An 11,345-nucleotide genomic window follows, 5' to 3' on the forward strand; every position below is an offset into this window, starting at 1 on the left:
CCATATTTCACATGACCCGTTTTCTAATGAGAATATAATTTCCCAATGGTTACGAACCACTGGTATTTTACATGCCACTACTTTGCATCTCTCATTGCACCTTAAATACAGGCTCACAGGGTGTATTTTCAAATGATTGGTGATTCCTAGGATACCCCAGGGACCACAATCCATTCTCCAAAACCCACATGTGGATTCTGCATAGCCAGTTTCTAATCTTAAGTCTGATTTTCCTTCCTGCCCCCAAATAATCCTAAGGACCCAACCTCTACCATTGGTTGAGGATGCACATTTGGATGGGCTCTGTTGGGGGGATTCTGGGCCATGTCATAGCTTTCACCTAGCACAAACATTTCTATTAATATTGCCTTTGTTTTGAACATTCCAACTCTTTAAGGTAGGTCTTTCTAGGGCTTCTTTTATCCATCAAAATTCGGTGGAGTTTTGGGTTCTTTCCCTTGTTTATCATCAGGGGCCAGAACTGGTTGTCTTCTATGCTTTACTAACCCCCAGGGAAGTGAATGGAATCCCCCGAATAGCTGAGCTCTGACTCAGAGCTTTGAGGACCTTCTCCCTCGGCCTCTCCTCACTCCCTTCATCACTTCCGCAATTTACAAAGCCCTGAGGTTGTGTGATCCGCTCACCATAAAAGTATCTGTGGCCGCATGGCAAAGTAACATCAGGTTCTTATTTTAATCATACACATTCAGGGTGAAGGCTGCTAGACAATGTGAAAAGCATTAATTTGTTGTTGTGTCATGTCCTGCTATAGTTTTTCTTGTCCTTGGAACTGCAGGCTGTAATGTCTCTTGACTTTTTTGAGAAAGTAGATGCCTCGTATTAGTCTTTGGAAATAGCATGCAGTTTTCCTAAGAGATAGAAGGACAGAAGGCCAAGGTTAGGAAAGATGAATAAGTGCAGTCATTAACTGTAAAAAGTTCACCAAGGTAGCATGCTAATAGAATATTTTCATCTTGGGCAGCAGTGGTTACCCCTGATTGAGTGAAAACAGGTTAATGGGATCCAATGGTTTGGACTATCAACATTGTTCATTAGTGGCTGGCTCATATGTGCAGCCAGCCACCTCCCCTCTTCCCCTAGAATATACACCCTCGACCGGCAGTCGAATCGTCAGTCTTGTTCTCAGTTACTGAGGGGCCTGCAGAAGGTGGGGGAGGGGAAGCTGGTCAGGATACACAAAGAGGTGTGTTGTGTTGATGTCACAGGGACACAAAGTTGTTTTGTGTTGGTGGTGGTGGTGATGGGAGAATTGCGTGGGGGCAAAAACATCTCTTGTTTATTAGGATTTGAATCTAAGGAGAAATAAATGACATCTCCAGTTGTGAAGCTCTAAGTAAAATCCTGTTTGTACTTAGAGTCCAGACCGATGGAGAGAATCCCACACTTGATAATTTTTATTTTAGTTTGGACTTGGATTATTGGTAATTCTTTACTCCATTAAGACAAGAGCCTTTCCAATACCATGTCTGCCTAGAAAGAAATAGAATTCTGAAGCAGGAGAGTTGTGAGGAGGGGTGGAGGGGCTGGAAGTTTATTGTTTCTCAGGACTATTTTAGGTTTGTCTCTCCTGTCCTGGAGGTTACATTCCAGACCTCATGTACCAGGCAACTGTCCCCATCTCAATTTTCATCTGCTATAGGAATCCTGATGATACGATCCCTTTAATACTTACTTATTGAGCACCTACTGTGTGCCAGACCCTATTCTAACAACAAACCATGACAACAGCTACTGTATTAGTATTTACCATGTGTCAAGGGCTTTGTGTATCTTACCTCACTTCCTTCCTGAAAAGATGGTTATTTTGCAGATGGGCAGTTGAGGCTCAAGTGAAGTTGAATTACTTGTCCAAGGTCAAATAGCTAATGGGTGGTAGAGTCAATATTTGAACTCAGGTCTGTATAGAAACCACAGGCATTTCACTGACTAACTTTTAATAAGCTCCTTTGTCCTACTTTTGAGGTGGACATGGCATTTGAATAGGGGGAGGGAGATACATTAAAACCTTTGAAAACCTACAAGGATAAATACCTAACAACAAATCTGCCAGAGTGGAGAAAATTCACCTGCTGAGGGACCCTCTGTGGATGCTACAATCGCAGAGCTGAGATTAATACTTATGGTTACTAAGCTTTGTCCTCTATGGCCCCATCCCTCTAGCCTTGAATGCACAGGCAGATCCTCTCCCACCTCTTCTGGCTCCCTGTACGTCAACTGAGCAATAGAACCATGTTGTCTCAAGGGTGGAATCTCTGAATTCCTGCTGCCAACATCTATCACTACTGAGTTTCAGCAGCTGCTCCTGATTTGGGTAGCTGCAATTCTCCCTGTTAACACCAGTGTTGGTGTTACCCACTACTTTTAAGAATGACACTTAAAGCCCTTTCTGAGGCCTTTTGGGATCAAGTTCCTGGGGTTTTGGGGAAGGGAGGGCAAGGTAGGGAAGGCCATATCCTGAGACTCTGGATTGGTGAGACACCCCACTAAGACCAGCTCCTGAATCCATCTCAGACCTGTGCTGGATTTCGGTGTGAGTCCAAGGTCAAGTTGATGGGTCGGTAGTGGGGTGGAAAGTTCTACCTTTCCTAACTTTATGGGGATCTGTTCTCTCCTGACATCCACTTTGTTCCCAGGTCTTCGGCAAGTGTTTTCATTGTAATGTAAGACCATATTAGAAAAGAGAAACTAAACCAGAATGAATTCTCAATATGGGCATAATGGCTTATATTATTTAACTATAAATATAATCTAGAAAAAAATGTGTTCCTCATGCTTACCTTGATTGAAAACACCAGGACGTTAAAACTAGGCGTTTGTGTGGAAACTGGCAGAACAGAAAAAGTCAATAATTTTACAGTAGAGTAGAATCACCTGTAAGATGTCAAGGACGTCACTGCATTTGGGAGAATATTTCTTCACAAGGTTGCCATGATCTCCCTATAGCTGTAGGAGTAAATAATTTCCTTTTATTTCCTCATTTATAAATGTCAGAGTTGAGCCCAAAGAAAGAGCTAAATGATTGAGTGAATGGTGGTCGATGTTTGCCTACAATTAAAGCTCTCAGCTGAAGGCAGCTTTTGGTTGAGTTGAGTGGTAACTCAGTTGAGTCGCCGAGCCTCATGCTTCTGCTATGTGACGCATGAATCTGCCCCAAGACCCCAGTTGAAGGTTATGGCAAGGTATCGAAAAGAGCCTAATTGGAAACTCTGATGGTAAAGGAGCTGGAAAATATGGCAGGTGTTCCCTTTACCAATCTCATTGATCAAACTACTCATGGCAACTCAGCACCTCCGAGGCACTCATTACTCTTTCAGAAACTACTCAGAACCTACTATGTGGCTGATACGGTGCTAGGCACTGGAATGATTTTGGATATGAACTAATCACTGTCTCAAAAATGTACAATCAGTGAGACATTAGGAAAGACAAGACATGAGCCACACTGACCTAGAATCTGCAGAAAGGGAGATGTTTAGGGAGAGCCAAAGTGATGGACATGGAGCCTTTGGTGGCACGGGCAGGATCATTGCTTCTGATGTAGGACTGGGAAGAGGTTGGGATGGGTGCTACTCTGTTTTTTTTTTTTTTTTGCGGTACGCAGACCTCTCACTGTTGTGGCCTCTCCCATTGCGGAGCACAGGCTCCGGACGCACAGCCTCAGCGGCCATGGCTTACAGGCCCAGCCGCTCCGCGGCATGTGGGATCTTCCCGGACCGGGGCACGAACCCGTGTCCCCTGCATCGGCAGGTGGACTCTCAACCAATGCGCCACCAGGGAAGCCCTGGGCGCTACTCTTAATCTCAGTCATCTTGGTCATCCTGAGTCTAGAGATGTGAGGAATTTTTAAACTTGCATATGACATAGCAAAAAGAGTGCTAGACCCAAAGACCAGAGAACTTTACTTCTAGTCACCAACAGAACCATGACAATCTCCCCTCCATCAATAGTTACCTTGGAAAAATGATCAGAACACTTTGGGTCTTAGTCATTTGGCCAGTAAAATGGTAATAATAATAGGTGCTTCTCTAAAGTAGAGGGCCGGACCGCCTGATCTTGTTAATTTTCTTTTAGTTCTCAAGTCTGTGATCTTATGACTTCCGCTTTTCTCAGTAGATAAAGGCAACACAAAGGCTGATTTTTGCAGAGGTGTGTTATTTGCTTGACCAAACACAATACCTGCCCCTGGACATTTGGACGACAGCTAACTGACCTCTAGGATCTGGTCCTAGATGTTGCCGAGTTTATTTGCATCAAGTCTAAAATTGTTTGTAGCTTTAAGAGCAAGACGATGTGTAGAAATTTCTGCCCACTATTTAACCATCTGAATTTATTGATGTATTAAAGGTAATTTACCACAGCATTATCCTTAAAGGACTTTTTAAAGTCAAACACTTCTAAAAATGTGTTTGATAAATGAGATAGACTCATGTTTGTTTATGAAAAATTCTCTGATTTGTCCCATAAAAGTAATAGTGGGTGAACAAGTATCTAATGAGTGCCCACTATGTATAAAGAACTAAATTAGGCTTTATTGTACAGGAGCAAAGGAGTAGAAAGCATTCTTTTTTTTTAAAGAACTGTACCATTTATTTGAAATGAGGCATGCATCTGAGAACAATTATAGAGCAGCTTAGCAATACATTCTTTAATATGCTTTGAATTGAAGGCACCCGCTCCAATTGTTGGCAGAGTAAAGGAAAGAATAGAGACGGAAAGATTCCATGAGTTTTGAGTCTTGAAGGAGCTGATAAAATGTTTTCCCAAGGCAGGCTCTAATATTAAAATTCATTTAACAGCCTTCAAACCAGAGTTGGACACAGGTGGCAGCCAGAAGACAGTCCATGGACTAATCCCTACAATTGGGAACATAGGACACCTTAGAACAAGAGTGGGCAAGTGAGGAAACTTCCCTGGGCAAACCCTAAGGCCAACCGGGTACTTTAATCTCATTACTATGATAATTCCATGTGATAATGTTCCCCCTATTACTGATCAGGAGACAGAAGTCCAGAAGGGCAAGGTAAAAAAAAATTCCCCACTAATAAGAGCCAGGGTTGGACTTGTACCTACATCTGCCAGGATGAAAAAAATCTCAGTATGAGCGGTGACAAATGCTGCAAAGAGAACTGAATGCAGGTCATCAGTTTATCCTCATACAGTCAACTAAGCTCAATGATAAACTAATAATTAGCTGAGATCACTAGCCATTCCAACTGTACTGGAAGCGACAGAAATTTAGATAGAAATGGCTCAGGCAACGGATTCCAAGCCTGGGAGACGACCTGTCTGTGCTTCTTATTCCCTCAGTAGGTTTTATAAAGTTCTTTGGCCAGAGGGAAACTGCAGAGCAACTTGAAAGCTATATAAAGCAAATGTGTAATGGTGTTGGCAGTGTTCTGAAGGGAGCTACCAAGAATGCATACTACAGGGAGGAATAAAGAACTGATTTCTGGCTGAAATCCATTTTGAATGGAAAAGCTTTAATGGATGAATTCTCCATCATTACGTTGCTGCTTTCCATTTAATTGTCATCGTTCACGATTTGAATTTTAAGTCTTTCTGCGTGTACATACATGACTCCATTGGGAGGTAGTAGAGATGTATGCTTATGAACTATGCGTGCTCCTTCCTTAGACAGTGAATAACTTGTCTCACTCAACACTGCATCCTCTTCTCTCGCCGCAATAATTTTGGTTATATTTAATACGCAATATAGATCTTTCTCTACTAAAATTTGAGAACTTGGTTTTCCCTCTTGTCTCTTTCCTCATTAGGAATCACGTGGGTGCGTCACAGTCCCTCTACTTCAGTATGTAAGTATAGGAACTAAACTTTATGCGCTTATCAGGTGTCTTTCACGGCTTTCATAGAATGGTGAGACACTAAGCCATTCCTGAGTAGTCTTGCAGATCATGTCAGATCAAGAGATCATCCCACTCAGGTTTTTTGTTTTGTTGATTTCTGAGGATTTCTCCAGCAATTGTTCCCGCCTGTGGGCCATGAGCTCTGTGAGTGGGGGGGAGATGCAGAGTTATTGCGAAGGGTGTGTAAATTCATATGAACCCCAAGCAGCCATACGTGTACTACTATTTTTCAAAAGCATATAGAGGTATGTAATATACATGTGTGTATACATACATACAAAATCATGAATTAATGAATGACAAACACTTTTAAGTGTTACTGAACTCGTAGTAGGTTTCAATCATAAGCTATTTTCTGAACCAGCATGTGCAAAAAACAAAAAAATTAACACGTGGAAGGTCGTGTTTAATATGTTTAAAGCACTTACACCATTCATGACCTGAAGTATGGACTTAACAAACTTGATCGACTTATTTTCCTTCACTTTCCAAAGCAAAGAAAGAAAAGTCTGAAAATGTTAATTTTCCCCCAATATTTATATATCTCCTTGTTTTCTTTTTCTATTCTCATTGTATCAACTAGAAATGTTTTGTTGATGTCTTCTTGTATTGCCTCTGATACAAAGAGGAAGGATGCCTATGTTTTATTATTTACTGTATTTGGCAATTAGTTTTAGGTAGAACTTCTTTACCATATTATGGAAGTACTCTTCTATTTCTGATTCACTTTAAATGAGCAAAAGTCAGGAATAAATGATGAATTTCACAAACATTTTTTAGCTTTATATAAATGTGTATAAACTTAACTACTTGATCTAGCATTGTAATAGATTAAATCATAGCAAACCATTCTTGTTTATGATCCTTTCTTCCGTTTTAAACTGCTGGTCTTGATTTGTTTCTCTTTTATTGGAGGCTTCGTAAGTGAGCTTGCCTTGTAGTTTTCCTTTTTTATTAATTACTAGCTTCATCAATATCGCTATCAGGTTTATGCATGTTTCACAAAATTAATTTAGAAGGTGTTCATCTTTTTCTGTGTTTTAGAAACTGGGCTTTGGGGATATACACAGACCTCAGTTTGAATTCTGGGTTATTCACTTGCCAGTTTTATAACCTTGGGCTAGTTATTCAACTTGTCTAAACATCATTTTCATCACCTATAAAATGTAACACAAGCATCTACCTTAAAAGGTTTTGTGCGATTAAATAAGATTATATATGCAAAGCCCTTATCACAGTTCCTGGCTCATTGTAAGCATTAAATAAATGTGGCTTCTGTTGAGCTAATGATGGTAAAGATGATGATGATGATGAAGATGATGATGATGATATTATTATCATTGAATGGAAATTATCTTTCCCTTGAAATTAGTTTTGTGTATCAATGTAACAACTTTTAAAAAAAGAACTGGAGGACAGTTTTCCTCAAGTTCTTCTTTAACTTGTTCAGTTTTCCTATTTTTATTCAGATAATTTTAATAATTTTTTTCAAGAGAAACTTGTCTTTAGACTGTGGAGCTCTTCAAAATTATTAGGCCAAGTATAATGTATGCTTTATGAGAGATTCTTCGCTTTCTCTCTCTCTCCATATATATATGTATATTTATATATTCATTTATATGTTTGTATTTATATATATATTTCTATGTGCATTTATATTTCTATATACGTTTGTGTATATACATATAAAGATCTATATCTATCTCTATAAATTCTCATACCCACTTTATAATTTCTATTTGTGAATCTTTGTGAATTTTCTTTTTTCATCATAGTATTATCATGGGTATATTTTTGTCTTTGTGGAGATAAGACATTGAATTTATTTTTAAATTGTTTATATTTTCTGTCTTTAAAATCATTTCTACTTCAATCCTTATTAGTCTTTCTATGCTTTTTCTAAGTTTATATTTCTGTCTTTTGAATATAAATATTTGCTCATTTATTATTTATTCTTTTTTTTTAAAATCATTCAAAGATGTTGGTTTACCTCTGAGTACAGTTTTGCCTGCATCTCACAAGTTTTTCTAGGTAGTGTTTCTACTACTATTATTTTAAATTATTCTATAAGTTTAGTTTTGATATTCTCTTTGATCTGAGAGCTATTTAGGTGAACAAATATTGTTTTGTTTTGTTTGCTACTATTTCTTAAATTATTTCCAGGTTTTTTCTTGTAGATGTCAGAGAATAATGCCTATCTTTTGCTTTAGCAATGGTAATTTTTATTTTTATTTTATAGATGATCAAATTTGGTAAATATTCCATAGCTATGGAAAAGGAAGTATATCATTTTGCAGATCATAGAGTTCGCAGAATATATAAAAATGTGTATGTATATACATACACACAGAAAACAGCAGATATAATCAGTCATTATTATTTAGATCTTGTTACCTTTTTTTGGTCACTTGTTGCTTCAAGAACAACAAAAAAAACTGTGGTAAAGCTTACTCATTCTTATTTTGATTTTGTAAATTTCTCCTGTATTTGCAATGTTTTCCTTTGTATACTTTAATTCTATGTTATCTGTAGCATTAATATCAATGACTATTATATCTTGTTAATACTACTATTACTAATACGGATACTAAAAACAACCAATAGTTTCTGAGCATGTAAAATGTGGCAGATATTGAGTTAGATGTTGTAGATGAATTTTCTTATTTAATACTTGTAACAAGTATACTAGATAGATAGCTATATTTATCACTTCCAGTGAGGATTCCAGTGGATTGTATTCTACATTAACAGACACACAAATAAAAAACAATTTTTTGTTTTACATAATACTTTGCCTTTAGCACTGCTTCTTTTTTTTTTTTTAAACATCTTTATTGGGGTATAATTGCTTTACAATGGTGTGTTAGTTTCTGCTTTATAACAAAGTGAATCAGTTATACATATACATATGTTCCCATATCTCTTCCCTCCTGCATCTCCCTCCCTCCCACCCTCCCTATCCCACCCCTCCAGGCGGTCACAAAGCACTGAGCCGATATCCCTGTGCCATGCGGCTGCTTCCCACTAGCTATCTACCTTATGTTTGTTAGTGTATATATGTCCATGCCTCTCTCTCGTCCTGTCACAGCTCACCCTTCCCCCTCCCCATATCCTCAAGTCCGTTCTCCAGTAGGTCTGTGTCTTTATTCCTGTCTTACCCCTAGGTTCTTCATGACATTTTTTTCCCTTAAATTCCATATATATGTGTTAGCATACGGTATTTGTCTTTTTCTTTCTGACTTACTTCACTCTGTATGACAGACTCTAGGTCTATCCACCTCATTATAAATAGCTCAATTTCATTTCTTTTTATGGCTGAGTAATATTGCATTGTATATATGTGCCACATCTTCTTTATCCATTCATCCGATGATGGGCACTTAGGTTGTTTCCGTCTCTGGGCTATTGTAAATAGAGCTGCAATGAACATTTTGGTACATGACTCTTTTTGAATTTTGGTTTTCTCAGGGTATATGCCCAGTAGTGGGATTGCTGGGTCATATGGTAGTTCTATTTGTAGTTTTTTAAGGAACCTCCCTACTGTTCTCCATAGTGGCTGAACCAATTCACATTCCCACCAGCAGTGCAAGAGTGTTCCCTTTTCTCCACACCCTCTCCAGCATTTATTGTTTCTAGATTTTTTGATGATGGCCATTCTGACTGGTGTAGCACTTCTTCTTTAATGTTAATATTGTGACTCTTGGTTCCTTTTCGTCTGCATTTGCCACGTATGTCTGTCTATCTTTTAACGTGTAACCTTTATGTCACCTAGTGTAATATTGGTATATAGGAGATACCCTACAAAAAATGTTTGTGGGATGAGCAGGCCCCTTGGAGTCACTTTGTTTAATGTGTATCTCTTCTAGGAGGCATATAATTGGATTTTGTTTATGATCCAATGTGAGATGGTTTTTAGGGGAGTTTAACCCACTTACAGTTATTGTGTTAATGATATGTTTGATTTGCTTCTGACATTTAGTGCTTTGTATTTTCTTAATGTTTCCTTTGTTTTTCTTTTGCTGTTGCCATATGACTCTGAGTTCTTTGATTAAATATACATACAAATTGGTATGGAGAGTATACATCTTGTTTTTATTCCACTTTTGATTGACATATGGCTTGTCCTACAGCTGAGTGCATTCACACTCTTGGCACGATAATTGGAGTTTCCACTGCAGCTGCTGCTTCCCAAGGCTTTACATTCACGTGTCAGCCTACAGTAAATTATGTTCATGGTCATGAATTTCTCATTTTGTTTATGATCTCATTTGAAATAATTTATTTGCTTGAAAATGAAACATATTTGTTACATTGTGTAGACTTCTCTTCATTTGTTAGTCTTCTCCTCATCATATAACAAATGTTAAAAGATGTGTATTGATTATCTGTGCTGAACTATGTGAATTCGGAGGAGAAAGAAGAGGAATGCAAAGTGATATCTGTTGCTGTTTTTAAGTTGCTTGAAGTATAATTAGCAGGGGACTAGATGTATATCTATAAAAAAGGTAAATAACTCAAAAATTAAAATAGAAATGATGTCACTGACACTGTGTATAAATAAATATCAAATGAGAAACATACACAAAATGTGCCATGAATTCAGAGGTCAGAAACACTGCCTAGAGTTGAAATGGTCAGAGAAATCTCTGAAGAAGGAGGAAACCATCCCAAGGTGGGTGAACAGTGTGAGCAAAAGTGTGGAGGTGGGCATGTACAGGGCATATTCATGAGATGGCAAGCAATGGTCATTGTCACATCAGAGGTTTCATGCAACTGGAGATGTTTGTGAGGGTAAATGATTCATCCTACAAACATGTGTTAAGCACATAGGACCCAGAGAGCATACAGAGGGCATTTGACCAAGGTGTAGGGGCAGAGGTGTGTCAGAGAAGGCTTCCATGTGGAAGTAATGCCAGGGTTAAGTCCTAAGGGACAAGTAGGAGTTTAACAGGTAAAAGTTTCAGGGAGGGGTACAGAAGTTGGGAAGAAGTGTTTTCTAGGCAGAGGAAGCTGAAGATGTGAAGGCTTATAGGTAAGAGAGTGTATGGTGCTTTCCAGAACTGCAACTATTTCCCTGTGGTTGGCCTATGGAATGTGAGTGGGGGAACTGGGTGAAGAGGTTAGAAGGATAAAAACTGACCCAGGTCATGAGAACTTTGGGTACTACATGAAGGCTTTTGGACTTTATCTTCAAGGCTGCGGGAGCCTCAAAAATGACTTGAGTAGAATAGTGGAGTTGGTTGGAGAGTGGACTGTAGACAGGAAGATTAAAGTTGGGGAAATTTGTTGGGAGATCATTGGATGAATTCAGGTGAAAGATACCAAGGGACAGAACACAGGCAGTAGCAGTGGGGATATAATTGAGGACAATTAAAACATTAGAAGCTATAGTTTGCAGGTCATGAAGGAATTGTGGGGTGGGTTGAGATAATTTCATATATATACAGTATCCACACACAC

Source organism: Delphinus delphis, chromosome 7 (genome assembly GCF_949987515.2).
Source record: "Delphinus delphis chromosome 7, mDelDel1.2, whole genome shotgun sequence".
NCBI lineage: Eukaryota > Metazoa > Chordata > Mammalia > Artiodactyla > Delphinidae > Delphinus > Delphinus delphis.